Genomic DNA, 6,000 nt, shown 5'->3' on the forward strand with positions numbered 1-6,000 from the left:
AAGTGCTAAGAAAAAACATCCATTTAAAGTCTGACGTGCTTAAATCCAATGCGTTATTTCCTATGATCGATACAATCGATTGATTACCTTTTAAAACGATGTTAGATCGATATATGTCGTCCGGAAGGCCAACTTGCCGAGCACAGATCGATGTAGTTAGATCGTAGGAAAATAAATCGATACATCGATGTAGTAGATGAATCGTTACACCCCTAGTGTTGATGCATTAGTGAATTTTTGCGGACAAAAGGGTCCATTGTTTATAATGTAGTGATGAATGAAGCACAGCTCACACAGAACTCACGTTCAAAACAAGATTCCTGTTGGTCAACTTGATGAATTCGAGTGAGCAACTTGAACGCGAGCGAAATCTGTATAAAGAAATTCCTGATTGCGTGGATTCCTGCTGAAATTACAAGCCAAACAACAGTAAATGTGCCCCGACCCTAAGTTTCAAAAAGGTAGATGTTATTAGACTGAGTGTAAATAGTGGTAGATAGATACTGTTTGCACCAAGTATAAATAGCGAAAATTGCACTGCATCTTGTTGACATTAAGTGCATGTAGGGGTCGAGGCTGTATAAATAGAAGTAATTGCTATTTGTAGTGAAGTTAAAGTATTTTTAGCAACAGTGTGTGGAGCCATTAAAGTTACATGGCTGCAGTTAAAGGTGCACTGTGTACATTTTAGCGGCTTCTAGTGGTGAGGTTGCGAATTGCAACCGTCCACCGCTCACCCCTCCCTTTCGAAGCACATAGAGAAGCTACGGTGGCCGACACAGGACAAATATGTTGTCGTCTGAGACAGCAGAGAGTAGCTAGCGCTCTGTAGAGCAGTTTGTCCGTTTAGGGCTACTGTAGATTAATGACGTTGCGAAATGGTGACTTCACTGTAAGGGGACCCGTGGTGTATGTAGATAGAAATGGTTCATTCTAAGGTAATAAAAACATAACGGTTCATAATGTAAGGTCTTTATACACCAGTGAAAACGTATTTATGTATATTATATCGCATTTCAGTCAATATCCTTATACAACCCCAAATCAGAAAAAGTTGGGACAGTATGGAAAACGCAAAAAAAAAAAAAGAAGTGATTTCTAAATTTACTTTGACTTGTATTTCATTGCAGACAATATGAGCACAAAATATTTCATGTTTTGTCTGGTCAACTTCATGTCATTTGTAAATATGCATCCTTTCCTGTCATTCAGACCTGCAACACATTTCAAAAAAAGATGGGACAGGAGCAATTTAGGGCTAGTAATGAGGAAAAATTGTTAAATAATGATGTGATTTGAAACAGGTGATGTCAACAGGTGATTGTAATTATGATTTGGTACAAAAGCAGCATCCAAGAAAGGTCTAATCCTTTAGGAGCAAAGATGGGCCGAGGATCGCCAGTTTGCCAACAAATATGTGAGAAAATTATTGAAATGTTTAAAAACAATGTTCCTCAAAGAAAGATAGGAAGAAATTTGGATATTTCACATTCAACAGTGCATAACATAATTAAAAGATTCAAGGAATCTGGAGGAATTTCAGTGCATAAAGGACAAGGGCGCAAGCCTAAGCTGAACAACCGTGATCTCCAATCCCTCAGGCGGCACTGCATCAAGAATCATCATTCATCTATAAGCGATATCACCACATGGGCTCAGGACTACTTTGGCAAACCTTTGTCAAGTACCACAATACGTAGTTACATCCACAAATGCCAGTTAAAACTGTACTGTGCCAAAAGGAAGCCCTATGTTAACAGTGTCCAGAAGCGCCGTCGACTTCTCTGGGCTCGGAGGCATCTGGGATGGACCATCACACAGTGGAAACGTGTACTGTGGTCAGATGAATCAGTATTTGAGGTCTTTTTTGGGAGGAATGGACGCCGTGTGCTCCGGACCAAAGAAGAAAAGGATCATCCAGACTGTTACCAGCAAAAAGTCCAAAAGCCTGTCATGGTATGGGGTTGTGTCAGTACCCTTTGACAAAGGTAACTTGCACTTCTGTGAAGGCACCATTAATGCTGAAAAGTACATAGAGATTTTGGAGCATAATATGCTGCCTTCAAGAAGACATCTTTTCCAGGGACGTCCATGCATATTTCAACAAGACAATGCAAAACCACATTCTGCACACATTACAAAGTCCTGGCTGCGGAGGAAGAGGGTACGGGTACTTGACTGGCCTGCCTGCAGTCCCGACCTGTCTCCAATAGAGAATGTGTGGCGCATTTTGAAGCGCAAAACTTGTTTGCAGGAAGAATGGGACAAAATTACACCTGAAACACTTCATCACTTGGTGTCTTCAGTCCCTAAACGTCTTTTAAGTGTTGTGAAAAGGAATGGCATTACAAAGTGGTAAATGCTTTACTGTCCCAACTTTTTTTGAAATGTGTTGCAGGTCTGAATGACAGGAAAGGATGCATATTTACAAATGACATGAAGTTGACCAGACAAAACATGAAATATTTTGTGTTCATATTGTCTGCAATGAAATACAAGTCAAAGTACATTTAGAAATCACTTCTTTTGTTTTGCGTTTTCCATACTGTCCCAACTTTTTCTGATTTGGGGTTGTAAATACTTCACACTGCAGACTTTACTTTTTTTTTTTTTTTTTTTAATCAACAATTTGAAACATTTTGTTTTTGTCCATACAATGAATGTCAATGCGGTTCAAAGGTTCTGTAGAAAAAAGTAAGTTTGCAGAATGACATGAAGGTAAGAAAATTATCACAGACTTTTCATTTTTAGGTGAACTGTCCCTTTAACAGGTGTTGATCACAAATTTTTTTTACTTCTGTCTACACTTGCATTGATAAGAAAGCATGCTTGTATGTGTACGCAATCTATTGTCTCATAACAGAAGTGTCAGCCTCATATCAGCGCCAGATCAAGGGTGTGCAGCGTTGACTGTTGACAAAATGCAGCCCTATCTGCCAGACATTGTTATGGCTCTTGAAGATTGCTGGAGGCTTACCACCCTTCTCTCTTGATGGTGCTGGACTAGGCCGGATCGGTTGTGGTCTTTTTGTGAATGTTATGGGGTTCGGGTCAGGGAGTTTGTCTGTAGTGGCCAGCTGTGCCGTGGCTCTGTTGTCAGGCTCAGCTTGGGCCCTGAGGGTTACAGAGGAGCCGTATCAGATGGTTGAAAGGAGGAGCTGCAAAGCGGCTCCCCCCGTCCATGAGCAGACAAAAGCTGCAGCCTCCTCTCCTGCTCCTAAACTCAAAGACTCAATTTGGTTAAAACACAAAAGTGCACAGAGCCCCCTGTCAAAAGGAAAAAGGGGAGAAAAGACTCCCCTCCCTTTGTTGAACTTCTGAAAGAATGGCGTGGTCGCAGTGGCAGCTGCTGCGCCTGCACAGGACATTTGAGATGCCCCCTTTTCATAAATACAAAGTCTAGAACCGGTGGGGGTGTGTAGAGGACAAGGGGCATTGGGGATTTGTGTTCAAAACGAAAGGCACACTTTGGAGATACGACCATCTCGTGGCAGTAAAGGGAGGCGGGGAGGGAAGGGGGAAGGTGTGGTGGTCTGATCGGCTGAAAAAACTTTTAAAGATGACAGCCTTTAACGTGAGTATATCCATCACTCCACAAAAGAGTCCCACAGGGCAGCCATATGGGCAGAGGATCCTCATCTTTTGTCTGGAAATCACCGGTACCTTTTATCACAGCTTAAACAACCACTAAGAATTCGGCAAACAAGAGTCTTCATATTTAGCTTTGGGTTATATATGAGTTTATTTCCCTTCAAAGCAAGTCATGTGCAATATAAAATGGGTGCAACTGTGAATACGTTAGTTTTGATGTTGAACTTATTTAGCTTTAAATTACTTATTTATAACATTAGCAGAATTTCAAAAAAATCCTTTCATGAAAAGTCTCCAGAACATTTATTATGCATGCACTTTGCTTTGTTTTGGGGAGTGCATGTAAGGATGATCTAAATAATAATAATAAATAATACATAAAATCGCTATTTTAAGGAAAAAGTTCCAAGATGCCCAAGATAATGAATCTGCTTTGAGGAAGCTCGTCAGATCTGGTGTGCTAATTAATGTATAACAAGGACTTTCAAACCTCAAAGCAATAAGAACTATGGACATTTAAAAATAATTAAATTCCTCTTTTTTATTTTGAGTACACACATATACTCTTTTCTGTAATTTTGGTCTTCCTCTTTAATATGTGAGTATTTTCTTTGATATCTTTGATATGAATGTTATCCTTGACATTCATCTTACGATACCTGATGTTAAACATTTTATGTTTTATGATGTCATGGAATTCTTTAAAGCATTATATGTGCAACATTTGTATCTTCTGAAATGTTACATTACATGTTTATTTTTTGGGGGGAAAACGAATTATAACGGCGGCCTCTTGTGGTACTTTTGTAAAATACAGGTCTGTTCATTTACATTAGCAAATGTCTCAAAGTTTCCTTTAAGTTTTTTCTGTACTGTGTATAAAAATACATAATATAATGGGTCTTTCAATTAGGATTTGATGATTTATTAGCCAAAATGCTTCATAATATAAAATCTCTAAATCCAAAAAATGAATAAGAATAAAGTTGGACGCATTATATCCTGGTTTTTCTTTAGATCCCTTTTATGAGTGTTTCATATAATAATAATAACAATAATAGCAGATATGCCCCATTTATTAATTTTTGCATATTTTTCCTGCTGTACTGTTCTGTTTTTGCAATAAGAATCTGATACAACTCTATATCTGACATCATTATTCTGATATACATTTAATAAAATACTTTTTAATACAGTACAAATATTGCTTTAGATGTTTTGAAGTTGACAGTCTGCAGTATGTATTGATGTCTCCACCTAGTGGTTATGTGGGCTTCGTGCAGATGAACTGTCTGAAGTCTGACTACCAAGCAATCATTCAGGCTAGCTTGGCTGTGTCATACAAGATACTTTTTTTAGGAATAATTTGATATAAAATCTCTCATGCTTATGCCACCCGGAAATCACAGCTTTTAAGTCGGCATGAAACAGAAGTCTTCTCTATTTTATCAAGATATTTATTTCCGTCACACAATTTTTGGCTAAAAAGTTACTGAATCGATTTCAAGTCACTGAATCATTTTGGATCGTATTGTTCTAAATGAACCAATATCGTCCTTGAATCGTATCGACAACCTCAAATCGTGATATGAATCGTATCGTTGTTAAAACGAATCGTTACACCCCTACTATTTTTCCTATTCTGATGTGTATCCTTAACTGTGTTCGAAATCGGCCCATATACCCACACTATTCCCTACATCACTCCACTAATATAGCCCACTTGAAGGAGTGAGTGAATTCATACACTGATTGTGCCAGAAGGGCTGCCGCTTTTGCATAGTTTGTGCTTGCCGTATAATAATCATTTGAAACTTAGCAAACTGGCAGCTCCAGTGGTAATGAAAAGATTTATCTTGAACTCTGTCATGAAAACCTGCATGTATAGGCTAAACCTTACTTAAACAATTTAATAATCAATTCAAAAGGAATTTATACCTGTATGATATTATGCTGTACCCACATTGGACCAGCAGTTTGGAAAATGGATGGATGGATGATTCAGCACGACTTTTATTTTTTCGACACGACTCTCACAGTGTATTATGGGTATTCTCTAGCCTTTAACTGTGGCTGCATCTGAAATCGCATACTTCCCAACTAGGCTATATAGTAGGCGACAAAAGAAGTATGTCCGAATTCACAGTACTCATAAAAGAGTAGGAAAAAAGTACTCAAATGACCTACTACTTCCGGCGAGATTCTGAAGTGTGCACACGATGGACACTTTTTATTGGGGATTTATGAATGGAGGTGAAGCAACGTACCTCACTCTGGTAAGTCACATGATAATGACAACATGGCGAATCCGTCCAGATTATTCAGATTCATACTATAGAACGTACTTTTTTAGCAGTCGTGAAGTAATTACTTATTCAAAATAAGTACTACCTACTCAGAGTATGCGAT

The sequence above is a fragment of the Gobio gobio genome (assembly GCF_949357685.1).
Source record: "Gobio gobio genome assembly, chromosome: 14".
Lineage (NCBI taxonomy): Eukaryota > Metazoa > Chordata > Actinopteri > Cypriniformes > Gobionidae > Gobio > Gobio gobio.